The following is an 18,729-nucleotide window of genomic DNA, read 5'->3' on the forward strand; positions in this document are numbered from 1 at the left end:
GCCAACAAAGGTCCATCTAGTCAAAGCTATGGTTTTTCCAGTAGTCATGTACGGATGTGAGAGTTGGACTATAAAGAAAGCTGAGCACCAAAGAATTGATGCTTTTGAGCTGTGGTGTTGGAGAAGACTCTTGAGAGTCCCTTGGACTGCAAGGAGATCCAACCAGTCCAACCAGTCCTGAATATTCATTGGAAGGACTGATGCTGAAGGTGAAACTCCAATACTTTGGCCACCTGATGTGAAGAACTGACTCATTGGAAAAGGCCCTGATGCTGGGAATGATTGAAGGCAGGAAGAGAAGGGGATGAAAGACGACAAGATGGCTGGATGGCATCACCGACTCAATGGAGATGGCTTTTAGTAAACTCTAGGAGTTGGTGATGGACAGGGAGGCCTGGCATGTTGCAGTCCATGGGGTTACAAAGAGTTGGACACGACTGAGTGACTGAACTGAACTGAATGAATCATAGCACCAAAACTTCTCTTTTTCTGCTTGGCCTCCTAAACTTATTCCCAGTTCCCAATCTATGTCCCTCTATTTTTTTTTTCTCCATTCTGATATAGCCATTTTAAAGCTCCTGGCCTAGAGTCTTTCACATGTAAACAACCAGGCATCCTTGGTACTAGGTTCTCCAGATATATACACTTCTTTTTCATAATGTAAGAAAAGACAAAAAAAAAAAAAAAACCCTTGTATATTTCTTGCTAGTCAAATCATACACAGTGTGTTTGTTGACCATATTTTCACAATGGATAAAGATCAAAATCCCCACTGTTATCATAATAACACACCAGGTGAATTAGACATTTTTTCAAATGCATGGAGAGAAGTTTTAAAAGATTGTGCTGAACAGTACAATAGCATAGACTGTTTTCAACAATATAAGTGAATACACCAGATGGTGGAAGAAAATTAGTTCTTAATCCACCTTGGCCCACATGGCTTTCCAACTATTATAAAATCCATCCAAATCTATCTATCTAAATATTATGCCCAATAGCTCAAAAGATGATACATTTTCTAACTTAAACTCTTGGTGGATTAATGTTCAAAAGCTCCTTATTTGGAGTCTATTATTCACTAATCTTTCTAAGCCTTACACATGCATGAGAATGAATTTTAACTGTGCATTTTATTGCCCTGATGAGAGTGGAGAAGCAAAGTAAGAAGGGCTAATTTAGCCTACTTTACTTAAAATATGGCCTTCTAGAAAAGATAAAAAGTAATTGAAAATGAAAGTTTTGAAAAGCTTCACTATATTCAGAGGATATTTCCAATGGAAAAAGGTTATAGTGTCAATACTGTACTGAATAGATTATCCATCTCGGGTGAGAAGCAGAGGAGTATATTATTTGTAGCCCAGAGGTACATTAATTGATATTGGACCCTTATGGTGGTAAGTGTCCCTGTGACACTATTGCAATTAGTTTGACAGTCAATAACATAGACAGGGTTATGCTACTTCAACAACTTCTATATCTCAGTGGGTTAGGACAATGAAGGCTTATTTCTCACTTGTGAGAATCCATAGGTATTTTTTTTAATGGTAAAAAGGGAATAGAACACTAGATTTTAAATTCTTCCAGAAAAAAAGTGATGTATATCAACCCTACTCATGTTTATTGAACAGAGCAAGCTGTATGGTCATGCCTATCTTTAAAAGGGAGGATGGTGGGCACAAGTCCTCCTACATGCCTGGATGAAGAGGAGACCCAAAACTGTGGATGAACCTGAATAAACTACGTAATAATATTCTTGGAGGATATTGCATTACAAAATGTGGCAGTTACTAAGCAAATAGATTTTTACAAGAAGTGAGTGTTATGTTGCGTATTTGTTAGATGTGCAGGGTAGACAGTTAAGACAGATTTACTTTTATTCAGAATTGGTGGCAACTTACATATATGATTAAAAAACCTACTGAAGAACTCTTTTATTACCAATTTCATCTTCTGACTCAATGGAAAAGAAATATTCTGTCCAGACACTTCTTTGGTTATTCATTGTTCCTGTTATCTCAACTATTGATAAAATTTTATTGATCATGTTTTGCTTTACAGAAAATGTCACAGTTTTATATAAATGCATCCTGATAGTAACCATACTAGTCATTTATTGTCTCCATTTGCAAATAAGAAGTTGAAGTTTAACTTAACTTAACTTGTTCAACTTCTCACAGCTAACAAGTGGTACAACTATAATTGGAGGTGAATCCCTTCTGGCTCCAAACAGAGCATCAAAGTTAATGACAGATAAAATTCAAATGACTTTCTTGGGTAAAGTAAAATAGTAAATCATTAGTACACGAACAAATGAATGGAACGCTGATGTTGTTCCTTAATAAAACTGCCATTATTACTCACCTTCCAATGTAATCCAAATGCTACAATTCTCACTTCTCTTAAAACTTTTTAGTTTAGCAGCTCTTAAACATTTTGGTTCCAGTACTTACTGAAAATTATTGGGGATGCAAAAGCTTTTTGCTTATATGAGTCATATTAGTGATATTGTAATATATGTTGAATGAATTACATAAAATATTTATTTAATGAACTTATTATATGTAAGCATAAAACATTTTATGAAAAATAGTTATATTTACAGAAAACAGCATTAGTGTGGGATTTTTTTTTGCATTTTAATAAATCTTCTTAATGTATAGTTTAATATAAGACAAGTGGATCCTCTTATCTGTATCTGCATTTAGTCTTTCATGATATGTTGATTTGGCTGAATTATATAAAGGTAATTTGGCCTCTCAGAGGCCTTGTGGATCCCCTGAAGGGAGTCAGGTAACATAATAAGAACTATCAGTCTAGGGGAATCGCTGAAGGAAGTGTATTAGTCAATGAAACAAACACTGAATCAAACATTAAGATACTGGTGGCTATACAATAATTCCATTTAATTTTTTTCCCTATGAAAAGACCATGAGATATTCTTTGGCTAATAACGTGTGAGTAGAAAAATAGTGTACCAATACTGAGCAAAATTTAAAAGTCATTATTTGCTTTGCCTTGTTCTCTTTGACTTATCTAACAGTGAACAACACTAGTCCACTTAGTTGCTGATTCAACCTACGAGACTCCATTATGTTCTTGCTAGTGATCTGAAACAGAGTCTTCTAGTGTCTTATGATGGAAGAACATTTTAAGTTTTAAAGGCACTGGGACTGGTCTTACTTGGTATTATCCTACAGGTCACTAATTTTTTTTTCAGTATTGTTGTTTTTCTCTATGTTTCACTTTGCAAACTTTCTGTTGATTGGGCTTTAAGTTCATTTTTTTTTCAATACTACAACTCCCATTTCTTCTCCTGTGGAGTTTTCACATCATTCTTTATATATCATATATGTTCTTCCATTATATTCATTTTTTACTGTAAAGTCCCTATAATCAATATATTTTCTCAAGCATTTCTAAACTTCTTGACTACTAATTCCAATATCTATATCATATGGTTTTTCCAGTAGTCATGTATGGATGTGAAAGTTGGACCATAAAGAAGGCTGAGAACCAAAGAATTGATGCTTTTGAACTGTAGTGTTGGAGAAGATTCTTGAGAGTCCCTTGGACTGCAAGGAGATTAAGTCAGTCAATCTTGAAGGAAATCAGTCCTGAATATTCATTGTAAAGACTGATGCTGGAGTTCCAATACTTTGGCCACCTGATGTGAGGAACTGACTCATTATGACTCATGCTGGGAAAGATTGACGGCAGGAGGAGAACTAGTGGACAGAGGATGAGATGCTTGGATGGCATCACCAATTCAATGGACATGAGTTTGAGCAACTCCAGGAATTGGTGATAGACAGGGAAGCCTGGCGTGCTGCAGTCCATGGGGTTGCAAAGAGTCAGACACAACTGAGTGACTGAACTGACTGACTGATGTGAAGAGGGAACTCATTAGAAAAGACCCTGATGGTGGGAAATATTGAAGTCAGGAGGAGAAGGGGACAGAGGATGAGATGGTTGGATGGCATCACTGACTCAATGGACATGAATTTGAGCAAGCTCTGGGAGATGGTGAAGGACAGGGAAGCCTGGCATGCTGCAGTCCAGGGGGTCACACAGAGTCAGACACAACTGAGCAAGTGAAAAACAACAACAGTGTCATATGTGGTTCTGCTTTTGTTGCCATTTTTTATTTCACAATTTTCTACTTTTTTACAATTCTTAGGTTCTGCTTCTATGCTAGGCATTGTCTACTGAAGAACAATAGAGACTGAACTATAACATATTTGTTTGTTACCTAGAAAATGAAAACTCTTTTCTCTGTCAAGTGACTAGGGTAAGAGAATGATCATTAAAGTTCAAAAAGTGTGCCAAGCAGGCTCTAGGCTACTGTTTTAGCTAGATAGTGTTTCCTTGTGGTTTTAAATGAGGTTAAGGAGTTCTCTCATTGCCCTTAAATCCAACATACAACTTCCCCTGCTGAGAAGCTGATGTTTGATCCTGTCAGTATTTGAGTTTGTAATAAGTTCACTGATAACTTCAGTTTTGACTCAAATTTAGATTCAACTTCAGCAAGGCCCTGGAATATAAGTATTACTAAATTGCCCAATATTATAACATGTTTATTTGATTTCACACTTTACTCCCACTAAAATTTACTTAGCAAAATTCCCAGTATGAGGTGGAGAATGGTTGAACTGCTAAACTAAGCAATTTACTCTTTTTTTTCCAAATTATTTTTATTAGTAGGAGGCTAACTACTTTACAATATTCTGGTGGTTTTTGCCATACATTGACATGAATCAGCCATGGATTTACATGTGTTCCCCATCCTGAACCCCCCTCCCACCTCCCTCCCCATCCCATCCCTCTGGGTCATCCCAGTGCACCAGCCCCGAGCACTTGTCTCATGCATCCAACCTGGACTGGCGATCTGTTTCACACTTGATAATATACATGTGTTTGAAAATCATTTTGATTCCAATCCATTATACCAGCATATACTGAAATGGTCGACTGTTTTTTTTCTCTACCTTGTAAACTCTTTTTATATATGACATACTTACCACTTTTATACCCCCCAAACCCCTAGAACCATACTAAATTTAGAGTGTTACATGACTGAGAGAAGTCAATGCTACTTGGTCACATATGAAGGGCCCAGATCTCTCTGGAATTAAATTCATTAGGACATTTTTGCATCTGCTTTTCTTTCATAGAGTTGAAGAAAATACAGTTATTATCTTGTCTATCATTCTTTGCTGTTAGCATGAGGCTATGACTGGAATTTCATCCTTCCACAATAGCAACCAAAATAAAATTTCACCTTACCCATTCATGTTGATGACAAAAATTTGATGAAACATTAAAACATAAAATTCAAATGTTTATCAAAATAATACAAAATACAGTTTAAATCTATATCAAAAATGACATAAAATGTAGCAAAATTGGAAACATCATTGATTTTTTATAAACATATTTCATTGCTACAATAAAAATATATTATTATATAAATAAATGCCAAAAAACCTTTTCATACAATCCCGACATTACTATAATAAGCCTAACTCAAGTAAATATAAAAGTCACATTTAAACTTATAAAGGTTACACAACAAAAAATAAACAATCAAACTTTATTGTAAAGGTTGAATTTCTGAGGTCATTTCCATTAAAAATTAAGAACAACTTAGGGGTACCCTCTATGATCACTATTGTTCAACATTAGTTTGGAAGATCTTACAAATGCAGTAAGAAAATACAATTAAATATTATGTATAAATATTGGAAGAGAAGAGACATAATTATGTTTATTTGCAGATAATATGAGGTTTCAAGTGGAAAATCCAAGGGACTATGTAAAAAGACTATGAAAATTAAGTAACTTGCTAGTTTATAAGATTAAAATATAGAATAATTGTGGTTTTTTATCCATGAAAATCAGTTAAAAACTCGCATGAACAGATCATCCACAATTACAAAAAGTAGCAATACAAAGATTAGATTTGACATAAAAGGTAGGTGATCTGAAGAAGTAATTATAACAGCTTATTTAAGGACACAAGATCAGAAAAACTTAAATATTCCACATTTCTGGATGAGAAAACACAATAAACTTTTCATTTCTTCCTTTCTGAACTTCTGAGAATGATTGTAAAATTAGTATGAAAGAATATTTATTATAAAGGAGAAAAAATTTAAAAAGAATAGAAATATCATATCTTTAACTGAATTTTGACAAAGGAGCAAAGGCCACACAATGGGAACACAATAGAATTTTTCTACAAATGGTGATGGAACAACTGCATGCAACCATTCAAAAAATGTTTTGAAACACAGATCTTACATCTTTTACAAAAATTAACTCAAAATAGATCACAGTCCTAAATTTAAAATGTGAAGCTACAACACTCTTAGAAAATAACATAAGAAAAAAATCTAGATGGCCTTGGATGAGATAATGACTTCTTGAAAACAAAGAAGCAAAATCTTTGGGAAAAAAATGATACACTGAACTTCATTAAAGTTTAAAATATCTCTCTGAGAAAGACACTGTTAAGACAATGAAAATACAAGCCACAGACTGAGAGAAATTGTTTTCAAAAGACATATCTAGTAATGGAATGCTATGCAAAATATAAAAAAGAACTCTTAAAACTCAACAAAATGAAAACAAAAAACTCAATTAAAAATGGGCAGAAGATTGGAACAGACATATGTCCAGTGTCCAAAGAAGATAAACATATGATAAATTAGCATATGTAAAGATGGTTAACATGTGTCATCAGGAAATTTAAAATTAAATAGCAGTGAGATGCCACTATGCATCTATTAAAACATCCAAAATCCAGAACACTGACAATACCAAATGCTGGCAAGGATATGTAGCAATAGAAAATAATTAATAATAATAGTAATGATAATGGTACTAATTCATTGCAGGTGGTAATGTAAAATGGTGCACCTTTGGAAGACAGTGTGACAGTTTCTTAAAATATTAATCATACTACGTGGTATGAGCTGAAAACTTATGACCACACAAATACCTGGATGTTAATATTTAGAGTAACTTTATCCATAATTGGAAAAACTTGGAAGCTACCAAGATGTTCTTCAATGGATGAGTGAAGAATACCGCAGTGGTACATTTGTACAAAAACATATTATTCAGCACTAAAAGTAAATCAACTATCATGAAGACAAGAAGGATCTTTAATACATATTGCTAATGAAAGAAGTTAATCTGAAAAGACTATGTTCTGTGTAATTCCAGCTATATGGCATTCCATAATAGGTAAAACAATGAGGGGAGAAGAAAGATTAGTAATTCTTAAGGGTTTGCATGGAGAGAGGAAGGGATACCAAAGGGAAATGGGGAGGAGAAAGAGGTAAATTAGGGATGTAGGATTAGCAGAAATAAACTACATGTGTAAAATAGATAAATAACAAAGATATACTGTATAGCATGAGTAATTATAGCCATTATCTTGTAATAACATTTAATGGAGTATAATCTGCAAAAGTAATCAATATTGGAACTTCCCTGGCAGTCCAGTAGTTAAGACTCCAACTCCCAATACAAGGGGCAAGGGTTTGATCCCTGGTCAGGGAACTAGATCCTGCATAACTGTAGGATGTGGCCTAAAAAAAAAAATCTACTCTCTTAAAAATACCAAATCTGAAGAAAAAAAAATGCTGAATCTCCATGCTGTACATCTGAAACACAATATTGTAAATCAAGTATAATTTTAAAAAAAGATCATACAAAGCTATAAAAATTCAAGAAAAACACACAGTTAATTAAGAAATAAGGCAGTATAATAGAAGACATAGCTCAGTTCAGTTCAGTCACTCAGTCATGTCCGACTCTTTGAGACCCCATGAATGGCAGCACGCCAGGCCTTCCTGTCCATCACCAACTCCCGGAGTTTACTCAAACTCATGTCCATCGAGTCGGTGATGCCACCCAGCCATCTCATCCTCTGTTGTCCCCTTCTCCTCCTGCCCCAATCCCTCCCAGCATCAGGGTCTTTTCCAATGAGTCAACTCTTCGCATGAGGTGGCCAAAGTATTGGAGTTTCAGCTTCAACATCAATCCATCCAAAGAACACCCAGGACTGATCTCCTTTAGGATGGACTGGTTGGTTGGATCTCCTTGCAGTCCAAGGGACTCTCAAGAGTCTACACCAACACCACAGTTCAAAAGCATCGTTTTTTCGGCACTCAGGTTTCTTCACAGTCCAACTCTCACATCCATACACGACCACTGGAAAAACCATAGCCTTGACTAGACGGACCTTTGTAGGCAAAGTAATGTCTCTGCTTTTTAATATGCTATCTAGGTTGGTCATAACTTTTCTTCCAAGGAGTAAGTGTCTTTTAATTTCATGGCTACAGTCACCATCTGCAGTGATTTTGGATCCCAAAAAAATAAAGTCTGACACTGTTTCCACTGTCTCCCCATCTATTTCCCATGAGGTGATGGGACCAGATGCCATGATCTTAGTTTTCTGAATGTTGAGCTTTAAGCCAACTTTTTCACTCTCCTCTTTCACTTTCATCAAGAGGCTTTTTAGTTCCTCTTCACTTTCTGCCATAAGGGTGGTGCCATCTGCATATCTGAGGTTATTGATATTTCTCCCAGCAATCTTGATTCCAGCTTGTGCTTCTTCCAGCCCAGCGTTTCTCCTGATGTACTCTGCATATAAGTTAAATAAGCAGGCTGACAATATACAGCCTTGATGTACTCCTTTTCCTATTTGGAACCAGTCTGTTGTTCCATGTCCAGTTCTAACTGTTGCTTCCTGACTTGCACACAGGTTTCTCAAGAGGCAGGTCAGGTGGTCTGGTATTCCCATCTCTTTCAGAATTTTCCACAGTTTATTGTGATCCACACAGTCAATGGCTTTGGCATAGTCAATAAAGCAGAAATAGATGTTTTTCTGGAACTCTCTTGCTTTTTTGATGATCCAGCAGATATTGGCAATTTGATCTCTGGTTTCCTCTGCCTTTTCTAAAACCATCTGGAAGTTCTGGAAGTTCTCAGTTTACGTATTGCTGAAGCCTGGCTAGAAGAATTTTGAGCATTACTTTACTAGCGTGTGAGATGAGTGCAATTGTGCAGTAGTTTGAGCATTCTTTGGGATTGGCTTTCTTTGGGATTGGAATGAAAACTGACCTTTTCCAGTCCTGTGGCCACTGACATAGCTAGGCTAGGAATTTTTGGTGATTACTGATCTATGTAGAACTGAAACTATAGCTGCATTTCAAATGCTGATTTCATTCTGATGAACTTTTCCTTTGAATTTTATAGGTGTATTAAGGATGCATGTGAAGGTTTGCACTGAAGGAAAGTGCTGTAACAAACTAAATGGTTAACAGTCAATGAATGTTTAAGTAAACTATAGTATATCAGTATAATGTAAAAAAGTATGACCATTAAATATGAAAAGAAATTATGTTGTGCAGGTTCATGAAAAATCTGTAATAGCTTAAAATCAAACAAAGGAAACAGCAATGTAGTTGTAATTCTAATAATATGTAATTTTTAGTAAGGAAAAATAACTCACAAACGATTGTTAGAATAGTGTGACTGTGGGAGAAAGAGAATAGGCTTTATACTATTATTAAGTAAGAATGCTGTACAAAATTTTATTAGAAATACAGTTCTAAGTTGTAGATACACATAGCTGATACATATACAGATGGAAAAACAAATTAAAAACTCATATATATTCCATGTATATATGTATATGTACATGAAATATATGTGTGTATATACACACACAAAATTATTCTGTGTTGGAAAGAAATAAATATGATGAAAGGACTTATAGAGAAAAACTAAACCCACAGTTTGTAAAGATTTACATACAGTTTACTAGACCTATTTTATGCCAGACACACCAAAAGATAGATTCTAGTATCAATATACAACTTCTCCCACCTAAAGCATCACTTATCTTGGTACAATAATCCATATAAAGAAAAATTTACAAAATCTTAGTGACAAACATCAGTAAACAGTTATTTTTGCTCTCCTATCTATGAGTCAACTGGGTGTTTCTGCTGATTTAGAATGAATTCCACTGGTACCACTGATGCGCCTTCTGTGTGTCTCTCACACACCAACAGCAGGCAAGCCAAGACAAAGTTTTGAGAAAGGAGCTGTTCTTGAGGCATCATGTGATCTAGGGTTGGAATGGGCACACTTCTACTTCTGCTTATTGGTCGACTCACATGTAAAACGTTAGTTGTGATACTGTTAAATAGTAGCTGCTGCTGCTGCTTAGTTGCTTCAGTCGTGTCCGTCTCTTTGTGACCCTATGGACTGTAGCCTGCCAGGCTCCTCTGTCCATGGATTCTCCAGGCAAGAATACTGGATTGAGTTGCCATTCCCTTCTCCAGGGGATCTTTCAAACTCAGGTTTCCTGCATTGCAGGCAGATTCTTTACCACTGAGCCATCAGGGAAGCCCATTAAATGGTAAGGCTTAATTTATTCAGGAATATCTTGATAGGTATAGAGATTAATGCAGTGTAGTTTTGCAGTAGGGGAGTGATACTGAACTCAACTTTAAATACAGCAAGCAGATTTATAGCCAAGGAGCAAATTTTGGGTGGGGAATTGGTGGCTGGAAAATTATTAAGAGAGTAGGGCAGATGCAAAGAACTGACTCACTGGAAAAGACCCTGATGCTGGGAAAGATTGAAGGCAGGAGGAGAAGGGGATGACAGAGGATGAGATGGTTGGATGGCATCACCAACTCGATGGACATGAGTTTGAGCAAGCTCCAGGAGTTGGTGATGGACAGGGAGGCCTGGCGTGCTGCAGTCCATGGGGTTGCAAAGAGTCAGACACGACTGAGCAACTGAACTGAACTGAGGGCAATTCTTACTAAACTGACCTAATAGGTGATTGCATATCTCATGGGAAAGGGTGCAGGATGAGGACACTGATTAAAAATTGAGGTTTGGGGATTCTGGTTAAATCAGCTTGATGGGATTCTTGCTAAAACTGAGCTCTTGAGGACATGCATGATGACAAGGCCTAGAATTTGGTCACTGAGAGAGTCCTCATCATAAGTAATGAGGATGGCTTGGATTGAAAGGGTGGAAGAACAGACATCACCCTTTAAAATAAGCAACTTAAAAGTGACCATGGAAAGGGCTTGAATACAGAGATGGTTGAAAAATTAGGGGAATTTTACAATTAGTCTACATCTTTACAATTAATTTACTACCCTGAACAATGGTAGTCATTTTTAACCAGTGTGGTTGAAGAAATTTCAACTTTTCAAGTTCAACTTGAATAATCTTGTAGGTCTGTCACATCACTGTGTGATGGTGCTTGGTAAGTCATGGATCCTGGAGTTCATTTCAAGTAGTTTGTTTTAAAATTGTTAGACTTTTTTCTTATAAAAGTCACATGAACCTGAATACTCAGGTCTTTGAAGGCAATAAGAGTTAATGAGAGTTAAGCCTCTGGAAGCAGACTGGGTAGCATTGCGATTGGAAATGTCATTAACTAACTTCATGGCAACAGACAAGCACTGTCATCTAGAAAATAAAAATAGTAAAAATAACTAAAGTATAGTATTGTTTAAATAAAGGTTGAGTGTCCCTGGTGGCTCACATGGTAAAGAATCCACCTGCAATGTGGGAAACCTGGGTTCGATCCCTGGGTTGGGAAGATCCCCTGGAGGCGGGCATGGCAACCCACTCCAGTATTCTTGCCTGGAGAATCTCCATGGACAGAGGAGTCTGGTGAGCTACAGTCCGTGGGGTCGCAAAGAGTCAGACATGGCTGAGCACACCACAAGTAAAGGTCATATGGCAAGAAAAGAATTTAGCAAAATGCAATATGAGCACTAAATGAAGGTTATTTTAATGTCTAACATCACAACAGTTTAGAAGGTTTTAATGTCACTAAAAGTCTAAATTTTTTACCAACTTCCCCTTCCCACTATTTTTGGGAAGCTTACGTTTCCATAGATCTGTCTAGGTTTTGCTTGCGCTCTGAAATAGCATCATTTTCAAGGCCTGTGTTCACTCTGTTGCAAGTCATTTTTTGACATCTTCTGACCAACTACTTTCAGACTGATGAATCCCCATTGGAAATCTCTAAGTCTTTTTCAGAATTCATCCCTACATTCCCACAGTGATATCTAACAACTGTAAAAAAATAAGTTCCAGTGATTGATCAGAGATAATATAACAGAATATCAATATAAGGACCTTAAAAATTGGACACCCGTCAGATACTTATATTAATTTGCATTTTAACATTTTGTTTAGTATTTTATCTCTTTAATTTTACTGTTAAAATAGAAAACTATTAAAAATAAATTTAGAGGAAATAGCCTCCATTATTATTCTTTTTTTTTCTTTTGCATAGGTAAGTAAATAGTCCTGTTTTGCAAATAACAACAAAGAGTATTTTATCTCTATATATATAATATATTTTTATTTTTTTCTTCTTGTTCAATTTACTCTTGTCTCCATGCTTTATACTACATTTATTACTCTTATTTTCCCTTTCATTTCAGACAACACAGGTCTTCTGTTTTTTAACTTATTTCAATCAGTCTTCCAGTCTTCTATTTTTAATTTTTTTTCAGATATTATCCTGTTTCAAATTGTTATCCTTTATGTTTGATTTTAGGAGACTGAACAAGACCTGTCAATTCTTAAAAGGTAAGAGGTAACAGGCAAAAGTTTGATTGTATGGATGACCGCCAGAATTAAAAGAGTTGCTTCCAATGAAGGAAAAATGACGAACAAACAGTATTTTTCAAATAATTGTTATGTATGCAGAATACATCATGCAAAATGCTAGACTGGATGAAGCACAAGCTGGAATCAAGATTTCAGGGAGAAATATCAATAACCTCAGATATGCAGATGACACCACACTTATGGCAGAAAGCAAAGAGGAACTAAAGAGCCTCTTGATGAAAGTGAAAGAGGAGAGTGAAAAAAGCTGGCTTAAAACTCAACATTCAAAAAACTAAGATCATGGCATTTGGTCCCATCACTTCATGGCAAATAGATGGGGAAACAATGAAAACAGTGAGAGACTTTATTTTGGGGGGCTCCAAAATCACTGCAGATGGTGACTGCAGCCATGAAATTAAAAGACACTTGCTCCTTGGAAGAAAAGCTATGACCAACCTAGACAGCATATTAAAAAGCAGAGACATTACTTTGCCAACAAAGGTCCATCTAGTCAAAGCTATGGTTTTTCCAGTAGTCATGTATGGATGTGAGAATTGGACCATAAAGAAAGCTGAGCACCGAAGAACTGATGCTTTTGAACTGTGGTGTTGAAGAAGACTCTTGAGAGTCCCCTGAACTTCAAGGAGATCCAACCAGTTCATCCTAAAGGAAATCAGTCATGAATATTCATTGGAAAGACTGATGCTGAAGTTCCAATCCTTTGGCCACCTGATGCAAGGAACTGAGTCATTGGAAAGGATCCTGATGCTGGGAAAGATTGAAGGCAGGAGGAGAAGGGGACAACAAAGGATGAGATGGTTGGATGGCATCACTGACTCAATGACATGAGTTTGAGCAAGCTCTGGGAGTTGGTGATGCACAGGAAAGCGTGGCGTGATGCAGTCCATGCGGTTGAAACGACTCAAACACTACTGAGTGACTGAACTCTACTGATGCACAAGAATGACAAGATCTTTCTCTCTGTGGACAAATTTAAGTAAAAATGTAGTGCAATTATTCACATAGTTCTGACAAGCATAACAACGGTCTTACTTGTGAACAGTTTTCTAATTCTCTGGCTCAAAAATGATGCACAATGCTTTTAAAGAATAAATTTAGAATTTTTTCTCTATTTAACTGTTGAAATCTTTAGTAGGTCAAATAACCTGTTTCTATTTCCTTACTCCAAACAGATAAAGGAAATTACTTGTATGAAAGTAACTACTTATATCATAGTTCAAACTTTATAAAAATAGTTTTGCAGAAAGCTTATCAGGTGCCATGATAAAAATTTAAATGGATTAAATATTTTAATTCTCATCATACCTCTAGGAAACAACTGCTATCACTACAGCCACTATGGAGATGAGGGTCCTAAGGCATTATCTTAAGCTATTCAGGAAGCTATCAGAAAATTAACACAGAATGGGTGCCCTTTCTCACAGTGCTGAAGGCTTGGAAATCCAAGTTCAAGACACCAGCAGATTTGATGTCCAGTGGTGGCCATTTCTTAGTTGATAGATGGATTTCTGTTGCTGTATCCTCACATAGTGGAAGGGTTGAGATTATTCTCTGGATCACTTTTATACAGTGGCTAATCTCATTCATTCCAGTTGAGCTATTTCAAATCCTTAAAGATGATGCTGTGAAAGTGCTGCACTCAAAAACTCAGCAGTGGCCACAGGACTGGAAAAGGTCCGTTTTCATTCCAATCCCTAAGAAAGGCAATCCCAAAGAATGCTCAAACTACTGCACAATTGCACACTCATCTCACACGCTAGTAAAGTAATGCTCAAAATTCTCCAAGCCAGGCTTCAGCAATACGTGAACCGAGAACTTCCAGATGTTCAAGCTGGTTTTAGAAAAGGCAGAGGAACCAGAGATCAAATTGCCAATATCTGCTGGATCATCAAAAAAGCAAGAGAGTTCCAGAAAAACATCTATTTCTGCTTTATTGACTATGCCAAAGCCTTCGACTGTGTGGATCACAATAAACTGGAAAATTCTGAAAGAGATGGGAATACCAGACCATCTGACCTGCCTCTTGAGAAACCTGTATGCAGGTCAGGAAGCAACAGTTAGAACTGGACATGGAACAACAGACTGGTTCCAAATAGGAAAAGGAGTACATCAAGGCTGTATATTGTCACCCTGCTTATTTAACTTATATGCAGAGTACATCATGAGAAACGCTGGGCTGGAAGAAGCACAAGCTGGAATCAAGATTGCTGGGAGAAATATCAATAACCTCAGATATGCAGATGTGACACCACCTTTATGGCAGAAAGTGAAGAGGAACTAAAAAGCCTCTTGATGAAAGTGAAAGAGGAGAGTGAAAAAGTTGGCTTAAAGCTCAACATTCAGAAAACTAAGATCATGGCATCTGGTCCCATCACCTCATGGGAAATAGATGGGGAGACAGTGGAAACAGTGTCAGACTTTATCTTTTTGGGCTCCAAAATCACTGCAGATGGTGACTGTAGCCATGAAATTAAAAGACACTTACTCTTTGGAAGGAAAGTTATGACCAACCTAGATAGCATATTAAAAAGCAGAGACATTACTTTGCCAACAAAGGTCTGTCTGGTCAAGGCTATGGTTTTTCCAGTGGTCATGTATGGATGTGAGAGTTGGACTGTGAAGAAAGCTGAGCACCAAAAAATTGATGCTTTTGAACTGTGGTGTTGGAGAAGACTCTTGAGAGTCCCTTGGACTGCAAGGAGATCCAACCAGTCCATCCTGAAGGAGATAAGTCCTGGGTGTTCATTGGAAGGACTGATGCTGAAGCTGAAACTCCAATACTTTGGCCACCTCATGTGAAGAGTTGACTCATTGGAAAAGACCCTGATGCTGGGAGGGATTGTGGGCAGGAGGAGAAGGGGACGACAGAGGATGAGATGGCTGGATGGCATCACTGACTCGATGAGCATGAGTTTGTGATGGACAGGGAGGCCTGGCGTGCTGCAATTCATGCGGTCGCAAAGAGTCAGACACAACTGAGCGACTGTACTGAACTGAACTGAATCTCATTCATGAGAGCCCCACCCTAATGACCTAATTACTTCCTAAAGGCCCATATGAAACTACCATCATATCAGAGATTATATTTACACATATGAACTTGGGTAGGACATAAACCTTGGGTTGATAGCAGGCGTTTAAAGTTAGGAAATTTTGGCAGGTTAGCTAGTCGATTAACTAGTCCCACTAAAGTGGGATCCAGAAACTTGATTTCTTTGGCACCAATAATCGTGCTATTATTTTCATTAAGTGCATATATATATACTCACTATGGCAGACCTTGTCAGTACCAAAGAGCAGAACATAATTACGCCAGTGTTAAACTTTCTAAGCTATTGTATGGTCTTCACCTTTGTTTGGTTTTTGGCTTTACCATTTTGTAGCTGTGTGATCCTCAGAAAATCATGGAAACTAACCTACTACTTAGACCCTTGTCTGTAAAATAGGAATAATTACAGCACCTGCCAAATTAAATAACTTAACATATACTAAACAACTTTAGCAATATGTGGCACATTGTGAAACACTGTATGTGTCTCTGTCTTTGTTTCCCTACTTGCATAAAGAACCCATCTGCCAATGCAAGATATGCAGGTTCAATCCCTGTGTTGGGAAGATTCCCTGGAGGAGAGCATGGCAACCCACTCCAGTATTTCTTGCCTAGAGAATCCCATAGACAGAGGAGACTTGCAGGTTACAGCCATAGGGTCACAAAGAGTTGGACATTACTAAACAACATAACATGCATGCATGCATACACATAATTTGTCTTTATCCCTCTTGAAGTTCACTGATTCTTTTCCTGACTATCTCAAGTCTACTAATAAGTCTGTTGAAGGCAATCTTTATCTCTATTACTTTGTTCTTTATTTATAACTCCTCAATTTGGAGCTATAAAGTCTCTCTGATGACTTTACTTTTTATTGAATCTTGCATGTTTTCTGTTTTCCATTAGAATACTCATCACATTAATCATAATTATTTTCAATTCTCTGTTAGTTTCAACATTCTGTTTTGTATCTGAGTCTGGTTCTGATGATTGCTTCTCAAGACTGCTTTGTCTGTGGGGAGTGGCTACTCTTACTTTTTCATATATTAATACTTCAATTTTTTTTGTAGAATTTTTACATCTTGTTTAGGAGAGTAGACACTGAGGTAATGAATTTTTAATGCCTGGATATGAGCAGCTATTTTTCTTCTCTTGAGCCTGTAATCTGTGTGGATGAGTTTATCTAGTTAGCAGTTTGTAATTGAGGTTTGTTGTTTCCACGATTGCCCTCAGTGCACCATAAGTTTCTAATTATTGCTGAGAAACTTGGTGTTAGGGTGTAGAGTAGTTAGCAAGACTATGACAAATGCCTTCAACAGGCTCATCAGTTCACTTGATACAACCAAGGAAAGAATATACTATGTTTTATATCTTTATGTATAAAAATATATATTTTTATATAACAATAAATCTATGAGGCTTTTTAAGTAGTTATATTTTTCATGTTTTTATTGTGGTAAGAACAGATAATATGAGACCTCTTAAATTTTTAAGTTCATGATATAGTATTGCTAACTATAAGCATGATGTGTACAGATTATATTATTTTAATATATGTGTAATATATAAAATTTCTTTCACAGTTTTTTGACAAATGAAAGCAAAGATAACCATAATTTATTGTAACCTTTACAGCTTATATACAACAAAATATATGAAAATAAGAGCACAAAAAAGTGTGAGGGTGAGTAAAAGAAATCACACAGTTCAAATAATATTTTGTTGGTCAACTAATATTTTAATATTTTTAAATATCCATCTTAATGAGCTAAAATTCTAATGCAATCTCTAGAGCAACTATGAAAAAGTTTTCATTTTAAAAAATGCAAGTTAATTAAAGTGGTTGGAAAATCCTATCATGTTAGCATGAGCCATAAGAAAGCAAATATGATGATATTTATATCAAAGTAGAAGTCAACAGGGAGTTTGTCCAAAGACATAGAAAGAAATTTTATGATAAGTCACTTATAACAATATAAAAAACTCTAAATTGTTTTTTATATTCATCTTTCACATTTGTTTCAGAGGTACACAGAACATTTGTCAGATAGAATATATGTTGCTAGAGTAAAAATTAATAAACAGAAACCTCAGTTAGATGGAGTCAGGAGACCAGAAGAGGAAACTCGCTTTCTCTGCAGTGATAACAGAATCCAACAGGAAGAAGAAAGACACCTCTTCTTTCTTGGCAAAGACTCAGTTAATGAAAAACCATGGACTCTGTTTATTCTAGACCTTCCAGTTTTCTGTTCATTTGTATAGAAGAGCCCTACTTCCCTGGCTGTTCACGGGGACTTACACTTGGCTCACTGTGGTTGCAGACAATGAATTGCAATTCTTCCCTGATCACAAATAAGCTCAAATGACTGGCAGACTATTTATTTGGGGGCTTCCCAGGTGTCTCAGATGTAGGGAATACATCTGCCGATGCAGGAGACACAGAAGACAGGATTCGATCCCTAGGTGGGAAAGATCCGCTGCAGGAGAAATGGCAACCCACTCTAAATTCTGTGGACAGAGGAGCCTGGTGGGCTACAGTCCATGGGGCCACAAAAAGTCAGACAAATCAGAGTCTGATTTGTCAGACAGCACAGCACAGATATTTATTTTAGGTCAACAGTGTATACACTACATCTCAGTCAGTTTCAAGGCAGAAATCATACAGATAATATAGTTTAACCAAAATGAGATTTAACTATAAATTCATTGCAATAAAACACTTAGAAACCTTCAAGTTATTTTGAGTGAGGGAGTACATGGGAACTCTGTATTTTTCTCTCAATTTTTTGATAACCCTAAAATTACTCTTAAAATATAAATGCTGCTAATTAAAAATAATTTAAATCATAGTCATTCTTGGCACAAATATCAATGATTTTCTTGATAATTAAATCAATTTTCACTTAAGCCAACATTCAAAACTCATATTCTGTAGAATTATGTGGTTTTTATGTTGGTTTGAGGAAGGATGCATAATAAATAAAAAT

Source organism: Odocoileus virginianus, unplaced genomic scaffold (genome assembly GCF_023699985.2).
Source record: "Odocoileus virginianus isolate 20LAN1187 ecotype Illinois unplaced genomic scaffold, Ovbor_1.2 Unplaced_Scaffold_2, whole genome shotgun sequence".
NCBI classification, from domain to species: domain Eukaryota; kingdom Metazoa; phylum Chordata; class Mammalia; order Artiodactyla; family Cervidae; genus Odocoileus; species Odocoileus virginianus.